This window comes from Spinacia oleracea, chromosome 6, assembly GCF_020520425.1.
Source record: "Spinacia oleracea cultivar Varoflay chromosome 6, BTI_SOV_V1, whole genome shotgun sequence".
NCBI classification, from domain to species: Eukaryota; Viridiplantae; Streptophyta; class Magnoliopsida; order Caryophyllales; family Amaranthaceae; genus Spinacia; species Spinacia oleracea.
The window spans coordinates 31,205,191-31,213,582 of record NC_079492.1 but is presented as its reverse complement, the minus strand read 5'-3'; the positions used below and the strand labels follow the sequence as shown (position 1 = coordinate 31,213,582).

The 8,392-nt window shown below is 36.1% G+C and overlaps 1 long non-coding RNA gene across 2 annotated transcripts; it reads left to right on the top strand.

Moving 5' to 3' along the window:
* The first annotated feature begins 1,723 nt into the window (after window positions 1-1,723).
* On the top strand, window positions 1,724-8,007 carry LOC110806225 (uncharacterized). Of its 2 annotated transcripts, none has more exons than XR_002538245.2 (5): window positions 1,724-2,387; window positions 4,764-4,959; window positions 5,275-5,394; window positions 5,888-6,892; window positions 7,260-8,007. It is a non-coding gene; the product is annotated as an uncharacterized lncRNA (long non-coding RNA). The 2 variants fall into 2 exon arrangements; XR_002538244.2 differs by having other exon boundaries at window positions 5,888-7,155.
* The last annotated feature ends 385 nt before the right edge of the window (window positions 8,008-8,392 follow it).

Here is an 8,392-nt window from a genome sequence, read left to right as displayed (position 1 = left end):
TATCATGATTTGTTACCATATGTTTATTTTCTTCAATAGTTACTATATTATTAATTTATGTAGTTACTGTATATTTGAAATAGGTACTATAGTTATTGTATGTTTTATATAGTTACTATATGTTTGAAATAGGTACTATGTTAGTTTATTATGTTATGTGCATGTTTTTTATGTTTATTCTATATTTTTAGTGATGTAGTTACTATATTATGGGTCGAGTTACTATATTATTATCACACCAACTATGTCTGCAACTTTGTGACTAAATGACCATCAATAATATTTATAGGTACTATATCTTGTATTATAGTAACTATATGTTAGGTATAGTTTTTTATGTATATTATAATGTTATTTTTATGTTCAGCTTCTTTGTTGTCCTCTATGTTATTAGTAATAAGAGTTACTATGTTAAGAACACAATAACTATATGAGCATAATAATAACTATATCTGAAACCCTGCTCGTATATACCTATCATTAATATTAAGAGATACTATATCATGTATAATAGTAACTATATGTTTTTAATAGTTACTATGTTATCATTATGTTTTTTTTATGTTCTTTCTTTGTACTCTATGTTATTAGTAATAAAAGTGACTGTATTATTATGACAGTAACTATATGACTATAACAATAACAATAACTATATCTGCAATTTTGCGAGTATCTTACCATCGTTAATTTTAAGAGTTACTATATGATGCATAATAGAAACTATATGTTTTACATAGTTACTATGTCATTTTTTCATATTTAAATGTTAAATAATTAACTTAGTTTGAATATTATTGATTCAGAAATACAAAGATGATGCACCCAAAATTGAAGTCGTGCAAAAAAAAATTTTGCAAGGAAAACAAAAGCAAGAGAAGAAGAAAATCCCGACAACAATGGAAACCAAGGACGTGGTAGAGGAAGGAGAGGACGTGCTAGTGGAAAAAGAGACGTGAACGTGTCGATTAGTATTTTTTAGTTCAAAAAATATTTGAGTTTAACCTGGTTTATTTAATAGATGCAAATAATTAGAATGTTGTAGCTAAAACAACTAACCAAGTAGTTAATGTTTTCTTTATTACTGTTTAGAAGTTGTAATTACTGTTACTTTTGATATAGTTACTCTTTTTTATTTCAGTAATTATGTGATATACAATAGTAACTATATAATAGAAAAGGTTACTATATGACCTCTAAAATATCTGTATATCATATTGTTTATTTTATAATATAGTAAATGTTTTACAGCTAAAGTTACTTTTCTATATGATATAGTTACTCTTTGGATAGAATAATTATTCTTATCAAAATGACTATATTATTATTATTTCATAGTTACTATTTTGAAGATATAGTTACTTTACAGAACCTATAGTTTCTATAATTTACTTTTTTTGTCTGCAAGAATGAATATATAATTATTCTTATTTTTATAGTAATTGTTTTACAGTTAAAATTATTTTTCTATATGATATAGTTACTCTTTGGATAGAATAATTATTCTTATCGATCGAAATGACTATATTATTATTATTTTTTCATAGTTACTATTCCGAAGATATAGTTACTTTACAGAACCTATAGTTTCTGTAATATAAGACGTCGATTATCCGGTTCACATTAATTTACAAAAACACCCTGGTCCACGGTAATTGTAGCTTGGACCAGGTCCATGCAAGTGAGATTGATTAAAAACCAAATTCTAGAAATGTTTATTTCTCCCACAACTCTGATTGCCAAATTCAAATTACTAGAAATCAACTACTCGTATTATTGGGGTTTCCACACAAAACAAACACCCAAAATCCACCTCCTGCAAAACCATAACCCAAAACCGCGCACCATCTACCCCCCATACCAAGAAACGTTTTTAGAGAGAGGGGCTCTCCCTTCTCTCTAAAAACCTAGCCCCAAAATTAGAAATATTACACCGCCTCTCCTTTTCAGAAATCCAATTAGGCCTATTTCTTTAGCATGCTTTTCGATTTGTCAATAGAAAAGGCATTCTTTTGAGCAATATTTTGCTATCTTTGTTCAGATAATGAGTTTATTAAGGTTTTTTTTTATAGGAAATCATATATGGAAGTCTGTTGTGGTGATTATCATCTTTTCTAGGAATCTAGGTTCATCACTCTCTTTGAAAATCGGGTTTTCCACCGCCGTTGTTCCTCACCGATGGTGGCTTTTATCCACGCTCTGCCCCTCCGCCCGCTTATTGGTGGTCTGCCGTCGCCGTCGGATGCCTCGGCCCTGTTCGTCACCGTTGTTCCTTTCGATGCCTCGTTTGTTTGACCGATCTCTCTTCATTGGTAGTCTGCCGTGAATATTAGATCTTTGTCCCAGTTGGTGGTTCATATCCACCGCTGCTGCCCCGTGTCAGACGTTTGGTAAGAAGCCTTAGTTTAGTTATTTTACTTTCTTTTTTAGTTTAGTTTGTTTTAGTTTCTTTTATTTTTATGTATTTTGTTCTTATCTATTAGTTTTTCCCTAAGATAGGGAGTGGCTTTTAGATCCTTTGGTCTTTCCCTGTGATAGGGAGACCTTAGGAAACATGTACCTTTCCTTATTAAAAAAAAAAAAAAATCTAACCCCCATTCCGCTCAATTTGGATTATACACCCGGGTGCACAGTGCTCATTGTGCACCATGTTGAACATTTATTGAAAATCTAAAGAGCATTTAGAACGATTTCAATGTACATGTACTAGTGCAATATTTAAATTATATGTTCTATGAATTTGAACTATATGTTCATTGGCTATATGTTATTTGAATATGAACAATATGTTTTTTTATTTGAACTATATGTTCTTTGCAAAACAGGGTGCACAGTGAGCATTGTGCACCCGGGTGTACAAACCATATTTTGGCCATACCGAAGTACTGTAGTACCGCCGCCGCCGCTTTTGTTCAACCTCCCATGAACGCCGTGACTCTTCACCACTCCGAGTTTTGAGTTTGGTATCCTTAATTTTGTTCTTTATCCTTCAACTAATAACCCTAAGATTATGAATATTGTTAATAATCAAATTGCAATACCTAAGCATGGAATTCTTGGTGTAAACTCTTGATGCTTAAAAAGGGTGCTACTCAAGATTCAAATTTGTTCTTAACCTTAAATTAATAGGTTTTTTTTGTGGGTTTTGAATTAAATGGATAATTTAGGGGTTAATCTTGGTGGAGTTTTCTTGTTTTGTTGATTTTTAATTGGTGTGATTTGGAATTGCAGCAACAAAAACTTTGAATAGTGGTATTGCTGAGTTTGTAGTCATGGCTGTTGAAACTGAGCCGTTGGAGATTCTTCTCGATCGGTGTTTCTAGAACTACACGGGGGTGGGATTTGTGCTATATTTGTGTTACGGTCTTTGGGTATTCAGTATTATTTTTTAATTGGTTGATGGTGTGCAGTAGTTCAAGATCCTTGTGAGGCATTTTAGAGTCGAATATTGACCTATGTTAGCTATAATGAAGGGGAGTTGGATGTTAAATTGCTTGATTTTGTTTGTTTTAGGAGGTTGAATTTGGTTGCTGCAATGAGGATTAGTTATGTTTGAACTCGAACGCTGTCTTTTATCTTCATCTGCGTGCGTGAGAATAGCTATTGGAGTATTTTTCTTGCTAACCAGGAGCCAGAGTATAGATATTGTAAAATATACGATGAGATTGTAAAATATAGCACATCTTCTGTATTTTGGTAAATAATAGCATACAAGGAAGTTACTATAAGAATAAAGTAGCAGTGGTCTCATATTAGATCAGACTACTTTATACCTTACCGAGAAACTTTAAGTCTAACCTCTTAGTATGGCCTTTTATCTCAGGCATTACCTTACCGATAATAGTTATATTTCTTTTGTCTTTACACCACATTTTTTACTGTTTCTGTAGTTCTGTTTAAAAGTAATAGGTGGTGAGTTTTGCACTTATACCATTACCTGTAAAATTGCTTGCCAGGTGATATAACTGATTGCAAGGCAGGAGATGGTACTAAAATTGTTATCTGACTAACGTTGAGGTTAAAATTTAACAATGAGAACTTCATACAACTCCTATTTCAGTAAAATGCTCACCCATTCCCTAAGACCAAACTAGATTAAGTGTAAGCAGGTAGAGCCAAACATATTATAATTCCACCAGGCTTGTTTTTACATGGAGGGAGTAAGAGGAGAGCCACAAATGATTGGTCTGCTAAAAAATCACAAGCCATGATGCATTTTATCCTTTTGGCGTTGAGGTATTTCGATCTCATCCATAAATTAATCACATTGCTCGTTTTGTGGAGCTTCCACCTGTACTTTCTTCGGGAAAAATATCCTCATGTCCTTGTTGTTAATATACAGGTGCCCCTGCCATTAGATAATCTCTCACCTGAGAAATAAGTCTGACATGAACTAGTTTTCATGGGGAAGTTGCTTAGTTTTTTCTTCGTTCTTTCTGTCTAGATGCCACTATATCACGCCTCAATTTTAAACTGGGAACATGATGGAGAAGGAGTGAACATTGTTCTCCATTTTAGGATCTCGGAAAGCTTTTTTTAAGGATTTACCTCGTAATGTAATAATGATCATGAAAATGTCAGGTTAAGAAGCATCCACTGTTAACTTTGTTATATGATGCTTTACTGTAAGTTTTCCACTTTGTAGTTCAATAGCCCAGATATGTGGCAAAAGTTCCAGTAGTTTCAACGGAAAGATTTCTTATAATAATACTTAAGACTTGAAAGTTGATTCATATTTAAAATGTATGATTCACTTTCTTATTCAGAGATTGATAGAGGACGAGACAGAGAAAGTGAAAGAGTTATTCTGCAGACACAACAACACCCTTTAGAGAAACACTTATAATCTTGTGAAGTCTAACGAATGTAGAAGAGCTCAGTCTGAATGCAGCAGAGAAGAGGCTACTTAACGCATACAATGATAAACCTGTATTTTCACGCCCTTGTCATGAGTTTTACTCGGTAAGAATATTGTAGGCTTGAGCCTTCAAGTTACTGTCAACTGTCAAGTGTCAACTATAACCTGAATTTTGTATCATATGCTAAGAAAAATCTGGTTTCTTATCTCTACAACTTTTACAGGGAGATAATTACTTTAAGATAGATTTGGATGTCCACAGATTTAACTATATTTGTAGGAAATGTCTTGATTCAATTATAAATAGATTAATGCATTCCGTCTTGGATTTCGGACTCACCATTCAGATACTTGTTTCTTGTGGTGCTTATTTTTTATTTAATGATGAAATTATTTTGACATATTTATGATATAACCAGGGACAAAACCCTGAGGATTTTCCGAGCATGTGTTATGCTGCGTAAGGTGAGAACAAAATTGACTACACCAACTACCGTCACTTGGCAGTTTGAGTTGAGAACTTTTGAAGCATAAAAGAGGTGAGAAGTTCTAAGTCTCGGTGTTTTACTTGCACCATAACAACCCCTTTCTTGTTTCTTCTTCCGTTATGTGCTCATTTTTCCCAAACCAGCCTACATGCAGTGCCATTCCTTTTTACTATTTCTGATGATGGCATTTTCACTGCAATGGTTTCAGACCTCAAGCGCGGTTAATGACCTAAGCCATAGTTTCAACGATAATGAAGGGATATAGACATAGGCTGTGTACAAGACTTTGGTCGTAACATTCTGTTACATGCTCATTTTCGTTGCACTGTTGATATAATGTGCCCTTGCAACATATGTGATAGTGTGATGGATATCTTGCTTTAGTTTTCCTGCTGCATTTGGAGACTGTGAAGATGTACTTTTTATATTGGTTAAAACGTTGTCTATATTTATGAATTTTCATTTTTAAGTGATCAACTCAACATGTGAGTATTTTAACTTATATCTAAAATTGTATTAACTTATATTTTACCTTGTCTTGTAGTATTTTAACAAACCTCATCCCATGTATTCTCAAAAACTGATTGGCGAGCTAAGGGATATGTGGATGTCGTACGTTATCGGATATCACCAGCCAAATAACGATGAAGATGATGATTTATATATGCGAGTTGGGCTAGCTCATCGGATGATATTGGTTAACAAACTATTTTTGTACTTTCTTTTTTCGACATTAGAAAGGTATTTGATTTTCTTTTGGTTGAACATTATATGAATCATGTTGTCGATGAACAATAGGATTTTATTATTGAATGAAAGGATTTGCGGATGAGTTTTTTTTATATTTTGTATATGAAATATGTTGCCTTTTGGTAGATTGAGTGGATATGGTCGATTGTATCTATTTATTTTTGGTGTATGATGATAATAACCCAAAAAGGGTGGTGACGTGACAATTACCGTAATATTTAGTATTTTTTTTTAAAACAAAAAGCATCGAATAGAGAATGGTTGCCTATAACAGGCGCTCTCTATGATAATTGAAACGGGGTAGCATATAAAGCGCCTATCTACAGCGACAATTACATATTTCAATATTTATTTAACAGTTACATATGATAATGCTCTATATTCTCTCTCCATTTATAGATTTTATGAAGGGTATCTGAGCGCCTTTCTCAAACCACCATCATATATGATTAGACATATAACGCGCCTGTTGCGACCGCTTTATAAGCTTTATAAAGCGTTGAGCAGGAGAGCGCCTCTAAGGCGCTTTATAAAGTCTATTTTAACAGCTCTATATTCCTATTTTTGTAGTAGTTCCCACAATTGGAAGATCTTTCTGCGACCTATGTAGCTAAGGAGTCTTCTCCTAAGGTTACAGGAGATGAGGGCCCGACGGCCAAGGAGGCCTCCACTGAGGCAGTAGCAAGTGCTGGTCATGCTGCGGATCCGTCGCCCAGGAAGGAGGCGAGCAGGGAGTCGGGTGACCCTTCTCCTGCCAAGGATAAGGCAATGCCCCAACCTACTCCGACGGCAAATGCGGGTAAGTTTTGTAGTGAATGGAACGTCTTGTCCACTCAGTTATCTATTGCTAATCTCGTGATTATATGTCGATACAAATGGTGTTGACTTTAAACGATGAGGAGGGCCGAGGTGGAATAGATTCCCCCTTCCAGTGGTTTTAGCTCGGAGGAAAAGGATAAAATTATTTCCTCCGTCTACGAGGCTATCCCCAAGGATTATGTGAGATCCCTTCCAGGCATTGAGGAAGGGTTCTTAGGGGCCATGCAGTCCCTTGTGCTGGATGTGAGTCTTTTTAGAAACATCTTATTCTTTCAACTATCCTTTCTACTGTACTCTTGCCGCCTTGAGTAATTGGTTTGTTTGATTTTTGCACATCTTTTTATCAGATTCGCCGAGGCTGGGCAGTACCGCGTCGGCATGCACCAGGAGCTGCTGAATCAGAAGAGCCAAATTGAGAATCATGATAAGTACGTCGAAAATAAGGCGAAACTTATTAATGATGAATGGACGTGATCATCAGGTCGGAGACTTCTGCTTTCCAGCAGGCCGAGGCAGATGCCCAAACTTATGAGGCGAAGCTAAAGGAGCATGAGGAGAAACTGACTGTCCTCAAGGCTGGGTATGCTGCCGTTTTGGAGCGGGTTGCAAACTTCTCCACAAAGGTTGACGCCCTGGAGAAGAAGCTTAAGGCCACTCAGGGTGAAGTGGAGACTATCCAGGGGGAGGCCGCTTGTTCCTTCAAGCTCGGGGAGGAAGCCGTTCTGCAGGGTGCTCGACGAGCGTGGGACCAGGAGATGGAGGGAAAGGACTTTTCCTGGCTCAGGCGTCGAATTTCATACCAGATGGCCGTCCTGGCTGCTCAGCGCCTCGGGCTTGATCCTCCTGAGTTCATTAGTGATGGAGAAGAGGAGGACGTGGAGGAAGAAGAAGTGAACTCCCCAACCGGGCAGGACTCCAGGATGGCAGTTCGACCGCTCCTTGTCCTTAAAAATTTTCTTGCCTGTTGGTTTTTGTAGCGCCATAGGCGCTTGTATTAACATTGGTGCCTTTGGGCACTTTTTATTTGGGTTTTGCGCGCTATGTGCGCGTGTATGAACTATTGTGCCTTCTATGCACTTTTGACTTTATGTCCAATGTCTTATCTTTGTTGACTCTTTGTGAACATATGTGTTGGTTTTGGAATGGATTTTGTTGTCCATATGTGGACAGTACCCCAGTGTTTTAGGTGATTAGTCTAACCGGGGCGCTAATCTATGCCACTTCTCAGGCCGTCAACCGATTAGTCTTTTCTGGCGCCGTCAATGAGAAGGCGTCAATAATGATTGACTATCTTATTGCGTCAATATTTGCGTTTTTACGTCTTTTTATAGGTAAGTATTTCTATCTGTTGGTCGTCTTATTGTGCCATAAAGATAGTTAGAATTCGGAGTTGATACCAGAGAAGATATAACTACTATAAATTTAACTCATAATTAGCAAAATATGACTGCTTTTGTTTGGTCTCTTACAAGGATTGACC